This window comes from Ambystoma mexicanum, chromosome 10 (genome assembly GCF_040938575.1).
Source record: "Ambystoma mexicanum isolate Mex_15411 chromosome 10, UKY_AmexF1_1, whole genome shotgun sequence".
Classification (NCBI taxonomy): domain Eukaryota; kingdom Metazoa; phylum Chordata; class Amphibia; order Caudata; family Ambystomatidae; genus Ambystoma; species Ambystoma mexicanum.
Window position 1 is genome coordinate 453,295,247 of NC_090932.1, and position 23,787 is coordinate 453,319,033.

The 23,787-nt window shown below is 44.8% G+C and overlaps 1 protein-coding gene across 2 annotated transcripts in view; it reads right to left on the reverse strand.

Moving 5' to 3' along the window:
• The window catches only part of PCCB (propionyl-CoA carboxylase subunit beta), a 1,121,578-nt gene that overhangs the window by 196,393 nt on the left and 901,398 nt on the right, over positions 1-23,787 (reverse strand). The gene's annotated exons all lie outside the window — the stretch shown is intronic.

The following is a 23,787-nucleotide window of genomic DNA, read 5'->3' on the forward strand; positions in this document are numbered from 1 at the left end:
GCAGAAACAAAGGAGCCTTCTATGAAGCATGAATGTATGGCACTTTGCGGCTCTAGAATGGGAATCCTACTCCTTACAAGGCAATTACCAGGGGATTTGTAGTGGACTGGGACTTGGTAATGACATTCTTACAAAAGGACTCCAGAGGAGTATGGTGCCTGAGGAAGATGAAACTTTTGGGCTTGGTATGAATGGTGGACTCCAGCTTCGGAGTCAGAGGTCTTATAAGGAGGACCGGGGGGGGAGGTGGCGGGCGGGTTAGAGAAATTCAAAAGCAGGAATGGACTGTACCTTCTATGGGAGGTTGGTACAAAGGGGGGGGGCAGGATCCAGGAAGGGGGGAGTTGTAAAAAATGTTAATGAAAATGCCAATAAAAACCTATGTGAAAAACAAACTGCAGATCTCACTGAGGAAGAAAAATGTCCATTGCTGTTCTGAGAGCACCCAGAATGCATTTCACAAAGACTCAGTTTTTTTTGTCAAAGGTATTACATTTTCTTTTTTAAAGGATTACACGTGCCAAACCCGTTTGGGAGCCCTTAACCTGGTGGAACTACCCTAGAATTGACGCTTTACAGTTTTAATTTTATGTGTTGTCTCAATAACGAGCCAGAACATTTTTGATACCGGAATGTACTGATGGAGAGGGGGATGTGAGGGATTTGAAGTTATGATACGAAAAACCTTTTTATTGAATGCTGCGAGTTCCCGGAACGTGTGCAAAACTTCAGAAAATCGAATTCTACATAAAAAGAAATAATAATAAAGCCCTGGAAGCATGACATTGTGGGTTGTTCCGGTGAAGTCAGAGGAGCATGAGGAGGTGGGAGACCAGAAGACCAGCAGGAGAAAGGCGATTGGAGTGGACTGTGGAGGCTATGCTCTGTATAGGTGAGGCAATGGTTTGTTTGTGCTAGTGTTACTGCATTATGAGTGTCTGTGTAAGAATGTCAAGTAGGATTAGAAGAGTGCGTTTAGGGAGTCAAGTGTTTATGTGAGTGAAGGCAGGGTGTCTGAGTAGAAGGTGGGGTGGTAGTATTAGTGTGTCGGGTGAGCTGTAGTGTTGAGGAGGGAGCAGTAGTGCAGAGGAGGGAGTAACACCACCTAAGGGTGGAGGCAAGGCTTAGAAGGAATGAGAGACTTTTTCGAGGGACAGAGAAGGAAGATAAAGGAGGTAGAAGAAGAGGTGGGTGAAGTTGGAAGGAGGAGATTAGTAAGAGGGAAAACATCAGGATGTAAGAGGGGAGGCGTCATGGGCATGATAGGAAGAAGACTGAATTTGCCAGCATGTCCGAAAGGTACAATAAATCATCTCTTTTTGGCCAATCGGATTGGGAGGATAGCTAAGGGTCAACGTGTTAGTCTAGGAAGCAAAACAAAGGAGAGCAACACAGGTTTGAATCGGCCAGACCTGCGCTTATATACTGGTCTCCAGTATTGGGCGCATAATAAAAAATGAATTAATCAACTAGACACTGGACAGTGGAGGGTTCTGCAAACTTTGGCTGTCTGCACCCGGAGCACAAGAAAGTAAGAGTGTGAGATATGCCTCGGTTTCTCCAAGAAAAGGAAGGACAGGCATAGTAGGCTGGCGGCGTGCCTTAACGCCAATGCCTCTGACCCCGTGCTCCGAGCAGGGTCATGTCTCACCCAGGACGTTCGGTCTGAGGAGCGGTCTTCTAAGTCCTTTGAGGGCACCTCATCCGCGGTGGCCCAAGATGAGAGCAAGAGCCGCAAGTCGAGTCCACCGGGTTCGCCACAGAAGTGGGTTGCAAGGTGGATAGGACACAATCAGCATCACCTTCCACCTCCATTGCCAGCCGACAGTCAAGCTCCTCTTCGAAGAGGAAGTCATCTGCCCTGACTTAATTACATGAGAAATCTGAGAAGCCATGGACGGAGGAGAGGAAGGCCAAACAGCCCACGCATACCCAACAGGCACAGGGTAGGACCTGGTTGACAACTCCGTCGATGACTGCTACTGCCACGACAGTAGCTCCCACAGCCCAGAAAGTGTCCCTAGCGTCAAAGCGCGACACTCCTGCATTGACTTTGGCAAGGTCTGCAGGCACGCCAGAAGGGGTGAAACCGGCTCAGGTCCCGGTTCAAGTCACCCAGGGGCCAGGGGGAAGGGAGGGGCAAACTATGGATGTCTCGTACACAGACAATGAAGATCAGGAGTCCTTACATACGGTCCACGAGGATATGTAACAGGAAGGCGATGACGGCGCAGGGCCGAGTTTTTCTGTTCTGCCTTTGCAGCCGAGGGACATTTCCTTGGATATTCTGTCGACTCTACACACCTTGGTGTCAAGATCCAGATGAGGATGCCTCAGGCTCCGGTACTATCAGCCTCCAACAAAGAAGAGGAAGAGTCTTCCAACGGCCCCATTTCAACCTCCTCTGCCACGTCAGGTCCCTTCTCCCCCAGCAGACCCAGACACGGGTACGGGAACGGATATTGCCATGACGATGGATGATGACGACGAAGACATTGCATTGTCGCAGCGGACGGAGATCCCCACATTTGGATGCTTCACACAGGGTGTCCTTACCGGATGAGGTGGGATTGTTCTGTTCCATGATCGTCAGGACCTCTGACCTTCTCCTTCCCGCCCACTAAGCAGTCATCACCCACCCTCGATCCTCTCACCCACATGCTCTAGGAGCTCACGTAAAATGACCAAAGATATTATCATGCCCCTTATCCCACCACTCCAACTTGAATTCCTCTCTCCAATGACCCCAGTTGATCTGTATTTGAAAACCATGAATCCAGCAGTCGACGGGGTAGCCCTCTAACCACCCGCAAAGCCAAAGTAGTAAGACACACAAACTCTTGGTTTACCGCCAACCTCCTTGCATTACGTACCAAGAAACGCCTAGCAGAATGCACCTGGAGAAAATCACCATCTGACGCCCTCAAAACACAGTTTAATATTGTTTCCAAACTTTACAAACAGGCTATCCTAACAGCGAAATCAGCAATTTACAGCTCTGGGATCTCCAACACCAGTTCTAATGCCCAAGAGATCTTTAAAATACTCAGGGAATTGGAAACACCGGCCTCCCCACCCATCACCATCACTAAAAATTAAACTTGGTGCGCCAACATTCAAAACGCCATGTTAAGGAAATTAAACTCAAAATTGCTAAAAAAACAAGCGACTATTAAAGCCGACTACAATCTCCACCCCTTCCACTTACCTCCCATAGCCTCAACATCCCAACGTTCCACTTCAGGAAAGTCACGGACCTAGAAACCACAAATATCCTCAAATTCCTTAAAACATCCAGATGCAAAGGCGATAGATGCCCAGCCACCAACATCAAAGACAGCGCAGAGGCCCTTGTCCCTTTTATCAGAAAGTTCAAAAACACCTCCTTTGACTCATGCTTTGTCCCACATAGCCTAAAAGAAGCATGGGCTCTACCATTGCTAAAAATAAGTCCAAATTAGATCCCAATGATGGCCCTATAACGACAGTCCCTTTGCTCCTAAAGATTCTGGACAGGGCTGCATACAACCAAATACAATATTTCCTGCAATCTAATTAGGTATGCGTCAATCTGGCTTCCTGCCTGGACATGGGACAGAGTCAGCTTTGCTCGACTTAAAAAAACAGTTGGATCATCTCAGAGACCAGGGCAAGCCAGCCTTGCTCCTCCGGTAGGACCGCTCTGCGGACTTTGACCTGGTCGATCATCAAGCACTCTGTCGCCATCTCAAGGTTTCCACCAACTTCTCTCCTGATGCTACTGCCTGGGTCACCTCCTTCCTTTAAGGCAGAAGCAGGCGAGTGTTTGCAGATACGGCTAGTGCTCAGGCAACTCCCATAGGCTGTCGTGTCCCCACAAGGATCTAATGTTTCCCCCAACCTATATAATGTTTTTACCAAGCCCCTCTTTGACCTCTATCGGCATATTTTATACTAACTATGCCGATGAGACTCAGATTCTCCAACCTGTGAGAAACCGGATGGTGTTCTCAACTCTAATCCCTGGGGATCCCTTGCTCAGGTGGCCAGGGAAGGGCCCTCTCTTTTGGACTCCACCCCTGGGGGTGGTCAAGTGAGGGAGGATCACCTAAGTGGAGGGATGCTCTTGGGTGAGACAGGGTATTCCCTTTGTCATGGTGACGACCTCCGTCAAAGTTTATAGGTTGTCAACTTTGTTCAATCTTCCCTTCTTCCGGTCTACAAAATGTTAGGTCCAGAACAGAACAGCAGAGAGCAATATTTACTCCCCATCCCAGGAAACTGTCTGGGAATCAGAAAAAAAGAAGCAATCCCAAAGGATATACACCTCCTTTCGTAAATTACAATACGCCATTTTCCATCTACTCCCGCATTCTAAGAAGAAGAAGAAGAGAGCATCTATGGGCGAGACATGGTATCCCCCCTTCCCTAAAACTGACTTGCCCTTCATGGGTTACGTCCAATCATGCCCTATTTTTCTCTGTAAAGGCCCACCAAGTAGTGAGAAGCGGAAGAAGCAACTAGGAGTAGTGCACACTTCCTATTACAAACACCACTCTAGAACTGGGACAAAGAAGAGGGGTAGGAAGGCATCCAGCACTGAAGGTTAGGCATATCCCATTGATTGGGTTCAATATGGTCAGGCAAGACAAGCCAAAGGCTCACACCTCAGGCCCCTTAATAGGGTTCAGGTGTATAAAGGGAGAAAACGTGAGAAAGTGGGAGAGGGAGGACTGCCATAGTAGAACGAGACCAGAACGTCTGAACACTGGCAGTGGTCCTGGAGGACCCAGAGCAAGCGGGTCGCGTTGCGGTTGCAGGACCGGGAGCCGTCGAATTTGAAGGCAGGCAAGCTGGGGCTGCCAAGCAGCTGAGGAACAGAGAGGACGCGGTCCGCGTTTACACCCAAGCTCGGGTGCAGCTGGAGCTGCTGAAAGATCCGGGAACAGAGGGGACGTGGTGCGCGTCCAATGCGATGCAAATAGGATGGCGGCGTGTGTGGAGATGTGTCTGGTGAGCAAGCAGAGCCCAGGTGGTCTGCTTCCCAACTACGGAGAAGGTGAGTGGGAGCAGCGGGATACGCCGTTGGGGAGACGCTAAGAGCCGATGCGTGTCAGAGGACACGTGAGGACCGGAGCATTCCCAGAGGACCGCAGGCATGTAACGGTCCAAGAACATACATGAATAGGAACTATATTGAATACGGAGCTGAATTGTTATTAGACCACGTTATATTGAATCCTGAACGAACATTTGAAGCTAAACCAACATATTGAATTTCAGAGAGTATATAAACAGCACTGTGAGAAGAGCTAAAGCATATAGAAAATTGAACAATCACTTGAATATTCAAACAACCAATGTGAGAAAAAATCACCTATGGCAAGGCAAAGACTAATGCAGACGAGTGCTACACTAGCAAAAAGCAATGCAAGTGTGAGAAATCAGAAGCCAGAAGCAGAAGGGCTTGTGAGGGGCCAAACAGACCTAAGGGGAACTTAACGGTTGCGCAACCTGTAACGGGTGGACCGTGTGGTCTGACAACTGCACTTAGACCAGGGAGCCCTAAATGATGATAAGCAAAAGACATTGTGAATAAGCCACAGAGAACTGTGAAATAATTGGTAAAGCAGGCCAGAAGGTGTAGTATCCGGGATCAATGAATGATGGACAGTAAGCAATGATAACTCAGGAGTCCGTAGTAGGAAACAGGCAAGTAGTTTATTCATGCCAGAGGGTAATAGCTAAGAACACAGGGGAGAGCTATGGTGCAGACCTCCTTCAACAAGCTGCTCCCATCCTCCAGTGACAACCGTCATTTCTGGATCCATGAGCGCACCCAGGTTCCAAACTGCACCAGCATTCCCTGGCTTGCATTGTCTAGGTAATGCAAGCCTATATTACATTACACATCCCCTTTCCTTCGTGCACAAAAACATACTGAATAGAAATTCACTCATCACAGGCGTGTCCCTAAAAAAGGGTATGAGAATGGCAGACAAAACAAAAAACAAATAAGACAAAGCAACAACAAAAAACAACACATAAGCAGAACGACAAAGTTTGAACAACACTGCATCAAGATTGGCAGATTTCAAGTTCGTAAAACTTGTTAAATTAAGTGTTGGAAAACCACATCATCATGACACACATACAGGTTGGAATTGTGAAATGTCGAAAGAACAAACAAAACATTTCCATACAACCTGTAACCCTATACCATCATGCTCTCCTACTGATATCGGACTTCACAGATACTGGTAGTGAAATAATTTTCGAAATACACTACCCATTTAATGCATGGTGAAAAAAAACATGTAAAATACAATACCCACACTGGGCATCTCCTAATGATACTACTATATAATGGCCCTCACCTACCAATACTGGTAGTGAAATGACGTTTATGATATATTGGCTCTTTATAATATTGTCCCTACTTACCGATATTGGTAGTGAAATAATATTTATATTCACCGATACCGGCAGTGAAATAACAATTTCCAAAATACACTACTCGAGAATTAACATTTATAATATTGGCTCCACCTACCGATATTGGTAGTGAAATAACATTTATATTCACCTATACTGGTAGTGAAATAACAATGTTCGAAATACACCACCCGTGAATTAACATTTATAATATTGGCCCCACCTACCGATATGGGTAGTGAAATACATTTATAATATTGGCACATTTATAATATTGGCCCTCACCTACCAATACTGGTAATGAAATACATTTGTAATATTGGCCCTCACCTACCGATATTGGTAGTAAAATAACATCTATATTCACCCGTACTGGTAGTGAAATGATTTTTCGAAATACACTACTCGTGAATTAGCACTTATAATATTGGCCCATTCATTTTAATTATACCACACCTAATGTGGTAGACACAACATAGTCATTTATGGAGGACTTTCCTCAATGTATTCATGTATCTATGGATCTCATGCATCCACATATTCAATATATTCATTTATATAGATATTAATTTTATTTATACCACACTTAACGTGGCAGATGCAATATATTCATTTATATAGGACCTCTTCAATTTATTCATTTAAATCATGAACTTTCAGGCATTCCACGCATGCATACAAAATATGATTTAATCTATTCATCCATATCATGGACCTCCTCCACGCATGTATGCAACATATTATTTAATTTATTCATCAGTCAATGTACTTATTGAAATGTTTAAAGTCTTAATTTATTCCATGGAATTCTACACCATTCATGTATTCATTCAATGTATTTATCAAACAATCAGAATATTAATTTATTCCATGGACCTTCAATGTAATTATTGAATGTACCTATTCAACATTTAATGCATTCATTTATTCCATGAACTTTCATACATCCCATGGACACTCATTCAATATATTTATTTAACGCTTAATTTATTAATGTATTCCATGGACCGTATCCATGGGATAAATCCCATGCTTTCTATTCATTCGATTTACCTATTAATTATTTAATTTATCTATGCCGTGGACCTCCATGCATTCCTTAAATGTATTCCTACATTTTGGACATTTCATTTATTCATGCACCCATGGACTTCCCTACAACCATGCATTCATTAATACACTTATCCCAACACCATTCCTTATGATAGTGGTAGTGGCAAGTGCATACAATAAACAGGAATGGCACTGCAGTTTTATGGATGTACTTTCTTGTGGGTGGTGACAAAGCACCACCCTTAAAGAATTCTATTACCATGATGGAACACACTCACCACTTGAATTTAGGCACAGTGTAACCTACTACGTTCAATCCAATAAAAGAAATGTAACCTGGCACCTATATGTACATACGCTATACCTTTAACTATATGTATCCACAAGTAGGAATATAAATCCACGTGTGCATTACTAACAAGTCGTGCCATAAATACATACAATATTCAGTATATGCAGTATTCTCTCATCTGTTACCTAGAATTTATCGCTACAAATCTGAAATGAATTTATAAAATTGTATAACACATTGAATTCATATTCATATTCAGAATCCATATCTTTGGCACAGTTCCATGACATCCGTGCACATCTTAAACTGTAACACTGCCAATATTCTACCTAAGGTATTTATTGCCCTGGCAACATTTATTTTAAACGCCTCATTTGATTAATGACACGTTATTCGGCAACACTCGTTAACCTATGCCTCCCAACCAGACAAGGTTCTGAGAACTACTATACAGGTTTACAATAAATCACAGTTTGCAATATATTAAAGTGAATTCCTGAAACTCACAACCATGATTGGCATTAATTATCAGAAAAGAGTGTCATACATTCAATAATTATGGAAATGTAAAACCAGTACAGGACTGTGCAATTATAATGAACTGTCCATGCTGATGAACTGTGACTCCTCAAAGTCACATTATTCCATTCGGTGGACAACCAAAACAATGACACTTAGAGAAACGGCAACCAAATCACATAATACAACCTATGTATCATTGCTTCATGCTTCAAAAAAATGTAATTGTACTTTGTTTAAATACGAAACAGAGTAGACAAAGCATAATCCACAATTAACATATTGTAACTGTCACCGTATTTGTATTCCTTTACAACAAATTGCAGGATGCCTCAAATCCATTTCTATGTTGCTCGTAAAGATACACTGCAAAGTCTTAATTTGTGAAATGATCCTCATAGGTTCTGGCATCTATTACCTTAATACTTTCTGTCCTCATTGTGGACAGTCGGCTCAACTGCATTTTATGATTCAACGAGACTCTTCCGTAATTCAAGCCTCCGTGTGGTTTATCTTAACTTCATAATCATGCTCTGCAAGTACAGGAAGGAGCTTTCCTCTTAACGAAACAACTATCGTGAATGAAGCATTGCATTCCCAAAATAATTTGTCTAATGTACTTATACTGCTTGTTGTATTGATTATATCAATCGCAGCAATTCACACCTGCATTATTTTAAATGATCCTCAAGAACGACGGTAGCACACTGGCTTTGTCAGTGCGCCCTCAGAACGCAAGTGCGCAGGTAGGTGCTTTACTCGCAGCATCAAAATCCACCAAGATATCCGAATGCTGATGACGTTCACATCATATCTGAACGATGATGACGTGAGGTGGTTAATCGAAATCTTCCACAGCAGAATGAGGACATCATAATTGACACCATAATTGTTACGTCGTTTATCAGCACTGAATAAAACATTCAAATAACGCAGTGGCAGATTATGTTAAAATAAATTGTGATCCAGTAATGCGTGCCGTGCGCCTGCACCTTTTCAAATGGTGTAGCTGACTTTCAAATAATATGACTGGCGCCATCAGCCTTGCTCTTCGACGTTACTAAGGATATATACACTTATATATATACACTTATGCAGTATAACAGTATCACCACGTAAACAATTTCAAATAATGCAGCTGGCGCCTTTAATCTTTTCCCTTCCACGTTGTGAGAGAGCAGTCATCCGGCAAAGAAAATATCTCGAACGTAAAAAAAAAAAAAAAAACTTTTTTACTCTGCAATGAGCTGATTCAAGTGGGTGCCAACAGTACACGGCGTGTCAACTGAGCAGGACAGATTGGAGACCGATGGGGGCACTAGGGAGCTGATGAATGCGGGGGCCCCAGAATTAAGATGAAGATGGGTGGCTGAGGAGGGTCAATGCTCCATAAGAGAACTCGGAGAGGCTACGCTAAGGGACGATATCAGACACCCCAACAGATAACTCAAGCCTCATACGTCCTGGATTGGCCCTATGAACAGCATAGTAGATGTGACGATCCCCTGCGCGCCTTACCTTTGGGAAGCATCTGGAGGTTCTATATGTGAAGGCAATTCAGCGACAACGGCTACCTTGGCAAGTGATGCCCAAACCAATAGCCAAAAAAAAGCCACGGAGCATTCAGACATATATGAAACCACGACCACAACTCCTGGACTCGCTTCACACAAGCAGTACCTGAAACTCATCTGCCCCCACCCCTGAAGCGACCCACCAACATGGCGGTATCCAGGGAGGATCTGGAGGGAATGTTTAAATCACTTAAACAAGATATCACTTAAGAAATAAAAAAGGAGATCAAAACCTCCAAAGACTCCCTGGCCCAATCCCTGGCAGATCTTACATCCCATCTTGGGGGCCTAGAATACAGAGTCAGCGCTTTGGAGAATGTAACCTGCGTTCATTCTCATGACAGCGAAGTACTGGCGGGTAGAGTAAAAGCCATTGAGGAACACCTTGAGGAGATCTGGGCCAAACAAGCAGTTTTAGAAAACAGATCAAGGAGAAACAATGTGCGCCTGCGGGGGATCCCCCGGAAGATACCTGATCGGGAGCTGGCCGACTACGTGGAGACATTCTTCACAGCCCTCTTGGAACTACCTCCAAACGAGGACCTTAAGCTGGATAGAATACATCGGGTGTACTCATCGGCCCAGATGAAGAAAAACCTAATCCCAGATGTACTCACTCGAGTGCACTTCTATCGCCAAAAGGAGGAAATCATGGCCGCGGCCAGAGACTCAGACACAATACGGTTTCAGGGCACGGAGATCCGATTGTTCCAAGACCTAGCCCCTTAAACACTAGCGCGCAGACGGCGACTACAAAAAGTGACATCCTGGTTGAGAGACCGGAAATTCCGCTACCGCTGGGGATTCACATGTAAGCTGATCTTTGAACTTCATAACCAACAGCACATAATCACTTCAGAAGAGGAAGCGAGAGATATAATGGGCGAGACACCACCTGAAGATGATGCCCACAATCCACGATCTCTGGAAGGGAATGACTCCGCCCATGTATCCCACCGAAATCGAGGCGGGGAAGGTCACGACGTCGACCGCACCTCTCCACGACCCCAAACCGCGGACCAGACCCGGGAAAACACCCAAACCCCCTAAAAAGGCCTCACCCCCAGCATCGTCAGAGGGGGAAAGCTGGGCAGCAACCTGGACAGTCCAAGGATGAGAGCTTGAAAGTGCTCTGAGGTACACAGTGGAGAGTCGTTTAATGTTCAGGACCCCGGTTGGGCTTTAATATACTCTTAGACGAGGAGGTGGATTCCATGAGAAAGGGAACTCTGGAAGTATTGGAAACTTTTTCGTGGGTCCGGAAGAACACCTGGGAACTTCTTGCTGGAAGCTTAGATGGCTGGCAAGCGAAGCAAGGGCGTGAGGCTACCACAACACAATAACAAGCCGAGAGGATCTTGGGCGTTTATGCGCCCTCTCCCACCTCCCCATTTGAGCTCATGGTTAGATTGTCTCGAGTCCGGGCTTGAAAGTTCTGAAAATCCTGTTTGAAAGTTGATCTGGGCATCGGAATGTATGACGCCTGACATGTTTTGTATGAGGTTTAAATTACCTTGGGGACTAAGGATAATGCAATTTTTGAGGAAGGTAACATGCTCATTAGTTATGACCTGCTTCTATTATAATTCCTTTTTTAGTTACTTTATGTTTACCCCTATCTGGCAACTGGTGAGGGGTTTTTATATTTTGATTCACCACAACACTCAGTCGTGCTGCACTGTAAAGTTCAATCCCAAAAGTTACAGCTCGCGAATACACCATGGCAACCCCTGGCTATAAATTCATCTCGCTCAATGTCCAGGGATTAAACTCCCCTCTGAAACGCAAAGCTCTCTTCCACAGATTAAAATCCCTAGATGCATCATTCTTATTCCTTCAGGAGACCCATTTACAACCGGCTGATGAATTCCGCCTCAACGATAAGGTCTACCCCACCAAATGTTTTGCCTCTAGCGGGATGAAAAAGCGAGGGGTTGCCATCCTGGTGCGCAAGGGGACCTCATTTAAAACTCAGGGAGTAGTCCGAGATGAGGAGGGGAGATTTCTGTTGATCAACGCCATATTAGATGGCCGTAAGGTCACTTTGATCTCCATCTATGCCCCCAATAGTAACCAAAGCCAATTCTTCCTGAAATTGTCAAAAGCGATATCTGATCATGCTGAGGGAGAAGTGATTCTGGGGAGGGGGGGATTTCAATGCTGTGGTCAATCCCCTAGTTGACAAAACCCTACCCCCCCACAGCTAATGATAGAAACAATATTAAGGCCCTCACCACTCTACTGAAAGACCACTCCCTGATTGAAAAACTGTCATCAGGAAGAAAGGGATTACACTTATTTTTCAGCGGTCCATGGGTGATTCTCAAGGTTAGAAATGTTTTTTTATATCTGACTCACTGATTCAATATGTCCGAATGGTGGACATACTTCCCGAAGCGCTGGCAGACCACTCTCCGGTTCTGCTGGCGATAGCCCCCCCTTGGACCGACCCTACCAAGGAAACCTGCGTGGAAGCTAAATGACTTCCTGTTAGATGACCCACTGACCCGCGCTAACATTAGAGAAACTATCGAAGCATATTTTAGCGAGAATGACACGGGAGAGGTGGGCTGAGGAACGATTTGGGATGCGAGTAAGGCGGTGCTCAGGGGCCATTTGATAGAACAGGCAACACAACGAGGGAGAGCTAGGAGACTCGTGAGAGAGCAACTAGACGGGGGAAAGTACGCAGACTTGAAGAGGCGCACAAGAATAAGCCCTACCGGCGCTCATTAAGGGACCTGAGAGTGGCGAAAAAGGCCCTGGAAGCGCATCTTATGGGAAAGGCGGCATACAGCATGATGCGCACTAAACAATTTTTTTTACACTAAAGGAAACAAAGCGAACAAACTATTGGCAGCTAAACTAGGCAAACAAATGAAACAAAACAGAATTGACCATCTGCGAGATAAATCAGGCAAAGACACATTCTGAGGAGAGTAAATGCCGCATTATAGAAGATTTTTTCAGGGAACACACAGCCTCACATAAGGGGGATCCGCAAGCGGTCAAAGAATTTATATCCAAGGCGGATCTCCCACAACTGCCCCAATCCTCTTTAGAACTCTTAGATGCCCCAATATTGTCGGAAAAAGTTGAACTCGCCATCAAAACACTCCCTATGGGCAAGGCTCCGGGTCCGGACGGATTCACAAATAAATACTATAAAACTTTTGCGAAGGAACTCATACCACATCTTACAAAACTATTCAACATCCTATGGGAAACGGGATTGGTCACCCAATCTATGGCTGAAACTACCACAATTCTAATTCTAAAACCCGGAACAGACCCAGCAGATTGTGCTTCCTACCGACCCATAGCCTTGCTCGATATGGACGCCAAACTGTTTAGCAAAATCATAGCACAGCGATTAGGAGATCTATTATCTACATTAATAGACAGGGATCATTCGGGATTTATTTTGGGAATATCGGCCCATGACAACATCCGGAGAGCAATAGACCTAATAGCCCTAGCCACCTCTATACCTGGCCCCCTTTCATTGCTGTCTCTAGATGCCCAGCGGGGTTTTGATAGTATGTCTTGGGATTACCTGCGTCTAGTTCTGGAGGGGTTTGGTTTCAGCCCACACTTTTCTAAATTGGTCCTGGCCAACTTTCAGATTCCCGCTACTCGAATGTGGGTCAACGCCCAATGGACACCGCAGATAAGACTGGGTAAAATCACCAGGCAGGGATGTCCCCTATCACCTCTGGTTTTCGCTTTAGCTATGGAACCTTTAGCCCAACACATTCGCCTGCACCCTGAAATTCAAGGGTTCGAGGTGGGAGCCCAAACCCACAAAGTGGCGTTATATACAGATGATGTGCTGTGTTTTTTAAGAGAGGCTCAGACTTCGGTCCCTCCGCTCATGAGATTGTTGGGAAGGTTTGCGCGGATAGCAGGCTTCACAATTAATAAGGCAAAGTCAAAAGGCCTAAACCTTTCTGAAACGTCAGAGGTGCTAAAGGTCCTACAGGACACCTATTCTTTTAGGTGGGTAAATTCCAAAATAAAGTACCTGGACGTGCACCTAACCCCAACATACGCGGGATTAGTAAGAGCCAATATCCCTTCTTTGTTAAAAGAGGCAAAGGATTCTCTGGTAAAATGGGCCCCTCAGGAGATTTCTTGGCTAGGACGAGTAACAGCCATTAAGATAACCCTACTACCCCGAATGCTTTACACATTTCAGGTGCTCCCAATTCACATTCCGGAGCGAGACTTACATAACCTGCAGAAGGAAATAGGCAGATTTATCTGGCAGTGCAAAACATACAGAATCCAGCGCCGGATCCTCACCAGAAGCAGACAACTGGGAGGCCTAGGACTCGCATCCTGAGCTGGGCAATCCAAGTTGATCCCCCCCAAATGGCAAGATATTGAACAGATGTCTGCCGGGGCGCCCATTTCTCACCCCCCCTTTCTACCACGGGAGGCACGGGGTTCCCGGGGACCCCTTCTCCCAACTACGCGCTCCACGCTCCGATGCTGGGACAGGCAGATAACTCTAAGAGGATTAACCCTGGGACTGGGCCCCCTGACCCCGATCACGCAGAACCCAATTTTCACCCCAGGGCTCCAATCTAAATCTTACCATAACTGGTCGGGAGCGGGGACCCTGAGACTACAGGAGCTATATGTTGATAATGACCCCACTGACGTTTATCCAATGTAAAGAAAAATGTAGCCTCCCGGGGACGGAGAGATTTAGATACATACAACTTAGACACTGGATCACCAACCCGAATGTGAAGAAAGCGGCTTCTAGGCAGCCCATGGGTCTAGAAACGACGGCCGCGGTAGGGCAGCGAACACACAAGGTGGCAACCTGCTACCGCCTCCTAGAACATGTCCCAGAAGAAGAAACATTGTCTTATATGACTGCATGGGAAAGGGATATAGGGAGAGAGAGCCCCAGAATCATCGCAGAGAATATGGGACAGGGCACACAGGTCCTCTAGATGCACAACTACCAGAGAGCGTGCACTTAACATTTGTTATAGATGGTACTTTACGCTACAGAGGCTGCATGCAATAAACATAGATTACCCAGATGATTGTTGGCATGGATGTGGGGCTAAGGGGGATTTGGGTCACATGTGGTGGCATTGCCCGATCATCCAATCCTTCTGGCTAGAGATCAGGTAAAAATTAAGGATATCTGCGGCATTCTCCTCCCCTTAGATCCACTAATAATGGTACTGGGTGACACCCCAGAGGACGGATCATACCCTCAATCTGGTCCCAGAGCGCAGCTAATCACTCAACTGTTAATGGCGACACGTCTCACGCGCGCCCGATTCCAGAAAGAGCGAGAAGGACCCCACATTGCGCACTGGTGGGTTAAAGTCTGGGACATTTTGGGAGTAGAGAAATTAACAGCTACTATGGAAAACCGACGGAACAAATTTCAGAATATCTGGGGTCCATTTCTAGAATACGTTGAAGAAAAAGAACATATGTTCTTCCAACCGAGACTGATTAAATTCCTTCTTCAACCCTGAACACTTTGGGAATAAAGGGAGGATCCATTGATTGGAGAGCAAGGACAAAAATCCCGAGGGACATTGAAGACAATACTTGAAACCAGGGAAATATGAAGTAGGGGTTCATCTGAACTGAATCTAAATGAATTTAACGGTGACTATGAGAAAAGTGGTACTGTAAAAAGTTTTTTTTTCTCTCTTCTTTTTCTTTCTTCTCCCTTACGATTAAGTGCACTATGGAATGCAAGCGGCTGTATTATACCCCAAAAGGATATTCACGAACCAGTTTTAATACCAAGAATTGGAAATATGTTAAAATGAAATGTTAATGCATTGTGACAAATTAATTGAAGTTGAATGAACAGTGACAAATGCCGAAGTTTATGAAACCTTATGAGTGGCTGGAGGGGATTCAAGGGACAGGCGCCAAGGGGGCGGCTGATCGATGTATTGTTTTAATCAATCAATTTTGCCACTGACTTGTTTATTGATGAATTCAATGTTTTAATGTTTCAATAAAAAGATTTTGATTAAAAAAAATAATAACACTGTATGATGGGGAATCATATCCCAGCATTTCATGACCGTCACTCCTTCATATAAGCACTAACCTGCCATCGTACATGAACAGTGGCTTTACCGCTGCAGCACCTCTGCTCAGTTAAATCGTGTACTCTCTCCCCTGGGTTCATTCTCTTGGTGTGATTCACAGCGCAATCTGCACTGCATTAATCTCACTGGGTCACCTGGCATTATGTGGCTAGTTATTCTAATTCGAAGATGGCAGGTTGTGGAAGCATTAGGCATCTCACGAGGCATCTCAAGCTTCTTGATCAATCCATGAACAGTTTAGGAGGAAGGGACTTCTCGCAAGTTCAGCATCCCATCCTCGTTGCCACTTGTATCCGGGATTAATGAATGATGGACAGTAGGCAATGATAACTCAGGAGTCCGTAGTCGGAAACAGGCAAGTAGCTTATTCATGTCAGAGGGTGATAGCTAAGAACACAGGGGAGAGCCATGGTGCAGACCTCCTTCAACAAGCTGCTCCCCATCCTCCAGTGACAACCGTCATTTCTGCAACCATGAGCGCACCCAGGTTCCAAACTGCACCAGCATTCTCTGGCTTGCATTGTCTAGGTAATGCAAGCCTATATTACATTACAGAAGGTGGCTCAAGTGGACCTATTGTTTTCTTATATTGAACATTGAGCGACTAAAATCAATATAAATACTACAGTGAAATCTTGGGGCAGGGAACCCTGAGAGTCGAAGGAACTTAAGAACGCTGTCTTGGGGAAGGGAACCTCAAGACTTGGTGGAACATTGTTGAGACAAGCAGCTATTGGAACGTATTGAATTGGGGATCGGGAGCCCAAGAAGAACGTAAGCATAGAGCATCAGTGACTTTACTTTTGAACATTATTTTATTGGTTAAGAAGAACCCCACACCATGTTTATTTCTAGGTGTGAGGGCAAGCATAGGTTTTGACACAGGCAGACTTTTGATTTGGACTTGGAGACACAGAAGTCCCTTAGTTTTCTTTAGGAAGGAGAAATCTCTACCTTAGTTATAGGACAAGTAAAATTCTATTGTTTGTGTCACCGCTCTTAAGAAGATGATTTTCTCACATCCCACTATCAGTCATTTATGAGGCTGACGCCAGCTCCCTCAATAAAACCTATCTAACAATCCAGGCATGGATGGCCCCAATCATCTCTGCTTAAATGACAACAAAACAAAACTCCTGCTCCTAGGCTCTCAAGCCATGCTAAAGAAGCTCCAAACACAATACGCTTCGTTTAGTGTAGACAGCATACTCAATCCAGTTTCTTTTTCAGTGAAAACCCTGCGCCTCCACCTGGATGCCACCATTTCACTAACAAGACAGGTCAACTCCATTGCATCATCGGCCGCATACACAAATAAGCTAATCAATCCGGCAAGACAATTCCTCACCCCATCCAACTGTCTCACCATTGTGCAAGCTACAATCGGATCTAGGGCTTGATTACTGCAATGTCCTTTACGCAGGCATCTCCAAGAAGAACATCAGGATGTTGCAGACGATCCAAAGCAATGCCCTCTGATCTGGCCTCAACATACCAAAAAGAGAACACATCTCTTTGTCAAGAAGAGGGGTACACTGGCTCCCCATCTGGGAAAGGATCATTTTCAAAACAACTCTCTCCATTGCACACAAGTGCCTGTCTCACTCAGCTCCCATCTACCTGTCACAAAGAATCTCCAGAGCAAGTTCCTCCAGACCGTTGAGGTCATCCTACGCACAACGTCTCGCCAAACCGAAATACAAACTTATCACAGGAGGAGGGCAAGCTTCCCACAGTGGCGGCTAACTGGAGCACTCTCACACCTGCACTAAGAGCAGAGAACTTTTACTGGGCCTTCCATAAAGCACTGAAAACCTGGCTGTCTGCCCAACACTGAAACCTGTGTTGCTTGCCTGAAAACACTGACTGGCCTCAGAACTTCCCTGTATGTATATATGCACTGTATGTAAGCTTTTTTTTCTCCCCTATGTCCCCACAATAAGTGTAACTGGTGGCAACAGTACATTGATGCCCCAGGGCTTAGGTAAAACAAATAGGGCTTAGGCGCTTTACAAATTTAAATAAAATAAAAATAGAATAAAATGAACCCCTACTGTCTAAATTCAATCGGTCTCAAAGTGGTGTCTTAAAGACAAAATACCTCCTCATGGACTCCCTCAGGGACATTGCTAGTTGTTACCTACTTCCCTGGTTAGTGCCTTCCAGACACTCAAACCCCCCTCGCTCTGTTCCATCTCATGCCCTGGTATTTCTCTCTGCATGTCCCATTTCTTTTTTTCAACTGTTTTATAGTGAATATACATCAACATTCGCAATACACAAAGTTTTCTTGCAATACCGTTAAGACATACATGTGAGAGCTTCCTTAGCTTGTGGGACTACCCCCCTCGGGCCAGTCAGATTGTTTAATTGATGAGTCACTGTGCCCTGTGGGGCTCCTGCTAAATCACAGTTCAGGTTAGCCAGCGAGTTCCGGGTGGGCGGCGAGTCAGACCCAGGAATTTCTCAGCTTAATCCATAAAGGGGGCCCAAGTGTTTCTAAAGGCCAAGATGTTTCCAAGGTGCAATGCAGTGATTTCTCCAAAACCACAATGTCCCAGCACTTTGTCCACCACATAGGTATTGAGGGGCCCTCTGGGTGTTTCCACAACCGTGCTATGGAGATCTTGGTGGGCAATTGGACACGCTATTTGGCCAGTCAGTGGGAAGCACCACCCTCTGTGTCTCCCAGTAATACTATGCCTGGATCCCAGGGAATCGCCAGCCCTGCAATCTGCTTTACTTTATTTTTTTATTCTTTATTTACAGTTTATGTACAAAAGAAATACACTTCCAAAAACATTCTCAAAAAAGTTACAGAAATAATGTGTATTAATGCAAGAAACAGCAAATATATATAAAGCATGAACCAAACAAAACCAAAAAATAATACAATTAAGATGGTTAAGTCAATAAAAATCATTACATTTTCCCTAGATCTTGTCAAAAGAGGTCAGCTTGTTTTTCCGCAAATAGATCACCCTTTCAACCTTAGCAAGTTTGAACATCTCAATCCAATCGTCTATTAAAAGAGCTGTTTTAGTTTTCCAACCTCGAAGAACCAGGCGCTTGGCCACTATAGCACTCCTGAACAGCCATTTCTTTTGAGCAGCGCTCAGTTCATTTAACTCAATGTCAACTCCTAATATCAATGTTTTGAAATCTAAATCAAGACTCACATCCAACATTTTTATACATGCTTCACATACTTCTGCCCAGAATCTGGAAACTTGCCCACAACTCCACAACATGTGTTCCAATGTGCCAACATCTTGCGCACAGCACCAACATTAATCTGTATTAGACATGCCTCTTTTTTTCAATCTTTCGGGACACCAATAAACTCGATTTAATATTTTAACTTGCCAAGCTCTCTCCCCCAAGTTCACAGAACATAAAAGTACATTTTTGCACATATTGTGCCAAATCTCTGGCGAGATTTCAAAATCAATCCTCCTGCTCCATTCTTCACGCAATTTATCATTACTGTGCTGGTTAGCCATTATCATTTTATATATTTTGCTAGCCAGTCCACTCCCTCCTACTTTAGGTTTAGCTAAAAGAATGTCTACATCCAGAGTATTAGACCAATCAACATTACCAATTGATTTTTTTTTAAACATCTGTAGGGATTTTCTGAAAACCCCAAAATGTTCCATCTTTCGCACACCTCATTCACTGACAAACATCTTTTCCAAGGTCACCAATCCACTTTATTCCACATAAAAGCCATTCCGGCCAGAACAGTATTCTAGAATTGTCTTTAATTTTTGGGTTAACCAGATAGAAGCCCGCTGACACTTAAAAGCATCTGTCCCCAACTGTTCCAACAAATCAACCCAAGCGGAACGTAAAAAGTCTGTAACCATAGACTTACAACCACGTTCTTTTGATGTTGTAGTTAACAGGGCTTCTGGGTAAAGAGGACCAAAGGCACTGGATTCTGTAATTGCCCAAGGGTCAGGAACCTCACTCAGGAAAGGAATAACAAATTGAGCTGAAAAGGCCAAGTGATACGCTTTGAAATTTGGAACCCCCAATCCGGCTTGATGAACAGGAAGCTCCAATTTCCAAATTTTAAGCCTAGGTGGCTTCCTGTCCCAAATAAATCCTTGCATCATGCGCTCCAATTCCTTCCAGTACTGATGATTGATTTTCAAGTGTAACATGCTTGTTATATAGTTGACCTTGGGCGCCAAATTTATGTTGATCTGCTTTATATGATCCAATACCGCCCTCCAGATGCTACTCGCCTTTGGACACATCCATAGCAAATGAAACAAGGAGCCCGTTTCTGTACAACCTCTCCAGCACACCGGGGAGATTGCCAGATTGTTTTTGTTTAGCAGTTCAGGAGTCATGTAGTATCTGTAGCATACCTTATATCCCCAGTCTCTGTTGGTGATACATTTGGTGCTTTTTTGTAGTCTCGACAATATTCTTTCCCAGTCTTCAATTTCTAGTGAGAGTCCCAGATCTTTTTCCAAGGTGAGTATGCATTTTTCCTTCCATTTAGGGTCTGTTTTATCTAATAATCGATATAACGTAGAGATTGTTATTTACTGGGAGGATATGCTGTAATGGTTCGCTCCAGCTTAGTGAGATCCCTCCCTCCTTTCTCCTTGATCTCCCCATGCGATATCCAGTGTTTTAAATGTGAGTAGTGGAAACGTTCAGCTTCTGAGATCTCAAATTTTTCTTTACACTTTACAAATGTGATTGGCCTCCCATTTTCCAAGAAGTCTCCTATGTTCCTCAGCCCTCCCACCCTCCAGTTGGTAAAACTAATTGGAGGGACCCCGGGGGTGAAGTGCGGGTTATCCCAGATTGGTGTGAGAGGGCCAAGGGTGACTATGCAACCCCATTTGCAGGCTGCCACCCTCCAGTTTGTTACTGTGTTTTTTGTGACTAAGAGGGGACCAGGGTTTGCAGAGCATCATGTGGGTGGTTTATGTGGGAGAACGGATAGTGGAACCGAGCACCAGGCTTCCTCGATTTGCTTCCAGCAGCGCTGGACTGTTTCGCTTTCCCAGGCAAACGCGTGTGAGAGCTGAGCTGATCTTCGATATCTGGCAATATCCAGAACCCCCAGCCCACCCAGGGCTCTATTACGGAGCATGATGTGCCTGGCTATACGCAGATTTTTCCCTCCCCATATAAATTTAAGTATGCCTTTCTGCAGTTTCGCTAGGTCTCCCCCCAGGATGTGCACCAGGAGCACTGCACAGTGATAGATCACCCGTGGGACAATGTTCATTTTGACTGCTGCGACCCTCACCAGCAATGAGATTTCCTATTTTTGCCAGTTCACTGGGTCCTTTTGGATTTCCTTAAACAGCGGGGGGAAATTGCTTTGGTATAATTTGTCTAATTTCCTGGGTATTTGGACCCCTAGGTACCCTATTGAGGGTTCTGCCCACAGGATGGGGAGCGTGGAAGCGAGCGATGCTCTCTGTCCATGTGAAATGTTAATAGCTAGTGCTGCTGATTTGGCAAAGTTCACCCTGAATCCTGCAACCCCACCCACCCCCTTAAGGTCACTATTTCTTCACATAGGGGCCCCATGGACATGCCCAATTGCATAATTGTGAGGAGGACATCTGCGTACATGGCCGTTTTATACTCCTGCTTCACCACCATCAGACCCCGTATGTTTGTATTCTGTCGGATTTTAAGGGGGAACGGCTCCATTGATAGGGCGAATATTAATGGGGAGAGTGGGCAACCCTGACGCGTCCCTCTGGAGATGTATATTTTGTCTGATCTAGCTCCGTTGATTAAGCATGTGGATGGGTTCTTGTAATTGGACATTAGAGAGGTCACAAAATTCGGGCCAAAGTGGGTCATCGTCTTCCTGATATATTCCCAGTCTACCGGGTCGAATGCTTTATGGGCGTCCAATGAGATAACTGCCATCTTCTCCCCTTTTCTGTAGGCCGATTCAATTAGTTCTATTGTACGTCTCATGTTATCGTGGGTACATTGACCGGGATGAAGCCAGTTTGATCTGGGACTATTGGTTTTGTAAGTACTGTCTTTAGCCTAGGGACCAGGATCTTGGAATATATTTTCCCATCATTATTCATTAGTGTGATTGGCCTATAGGAGGAGCATAGCTCCGGGTCTTTGCCTGGTTTGAGGGACAGTATTGTCAAGGATTCCGCCATGAATGGAGTGATAGTGTTTGTGTTAAGAAATGATTTGAACAGATCTGTTTGATGCGGGGCCAATATATGCAAATATGTCTTATAAAATTTGGCTGTCAATCAATCGAGACCCGGGGTTTGAGTTCTTCAGAGTTTTGATCGCCTCAGCAGTTTCCTCTACTGATATTGGGAGTTCAAAGGAATCTAGTTGGACCCTAGGGGGAGCTTTGTCAACTGAATGTAAGTAGTGTTCCTGTCTTTCAGATCCAATAGAGGGCCAGCCATAATTTCCCTATGGTGTTCTATCATCATTTCCATTTTTTCCCTTTTCGCAAATCGCATACTGCCATCATAACCCCTAAGTTTTAAGATGTTATTTCTATTATGTACCGTCTTGAGTTTGTAGGCGAGGATGCGATTAGCTTTATTCCAGTTTACATAATATTGCTTTGTGTATGCCAGGGCCCTAGCGATCTATCCGCCCAGTGCATTGCTAAGGCCGTCTTGGCTTTTTTGAGGTCCCGCTCGATTTTCCTGGACGGTAACCTTTATAGGCTATGTCCAATTCCACCACTGCCCTTTCCAGTTTCTCCCCCCGTAGTCGTGAGATCCTCCTCTGTTCCCCCACTGCACTGATTAAGGTACCCCATATCACCGGTTTCATAGCATCCCAGATCAGAGCCCTTGGGGAGTCCTTCGTTGTGTTCTCCCTAAAGTAGAGGGTGAGGGTGTTGCCTACTTCTTTCCAGGTCATTTCATCTAGCAGGGTGGAGTCATGTAGTTTCCAATATTTGGGAGGTGTGGGGGGCTGGAGAGCCCTGAATTTGCAAATCTGCTGTGACGGAGCATGGTCTGATAAAATTCTGGGGTGAATGTGTACCTTGTTCAGGCACGGGAACAGGACCCCATGCATTAAGAGTAGATCTAATTTTGAGAAGCCTTTGTGCGCACTTGAGTAGAACGTAAAATCTGACAGCCTTATTCGCCAGTCGCCACACATCCACTGATTCTGCCTCCCTCAGAAACCTGGCTAGCCCCAGGGCCCTGGAGAAATCCGCCCTGGTAGGGCGAAGAGTTTTATCTATTTGCAAGTCTGGAACAAATTGAAGTCTCCCCCTCCCCCCGATCAGGAGGTATTCTTCAGTGAACGGAAGAATCACAGGGATCAGGTCCTGCAGGAATGTTTCCTCTGTATTTGGGCAGTAGATGGACGCTATGGTGAGTGGTTGTTCCAAAAGGAGCCATTTTATCAAAATAAATCTACCCCTTGGATCCCTTTTTACTGTTACGTGGGTCAAAAGAACATTTTCATTGAGCAGCACAGCTACCCCACCCCTTTTTTCTCCCCATAAATGGCAAAATATGATTTCTTAAATCTTTTAAATTTGATTCGGTGTTCGTCTGTCTGTAGCAGGTGTGTCTCCTGTAAGCACATTATTTTGCCTGATAACTGTGCTAGCCTCCGCTCTACTGATCTCCGTTTGCCCGGGAAGATAAGCCCCTGAACATTCCATGTGATCATGCGAATTTCACTCTCATTATCGGACCCCATGATTCCGAACGAAATACATGCTAATCATTGTGAATGTGTGATCCCCATCCGCCAGATGAGCACTAGGATACTCTGATCATGAATGTCTATATCGATTGCAGATGTTGATGTTGTTACCTTTCGTCTCCTGAGA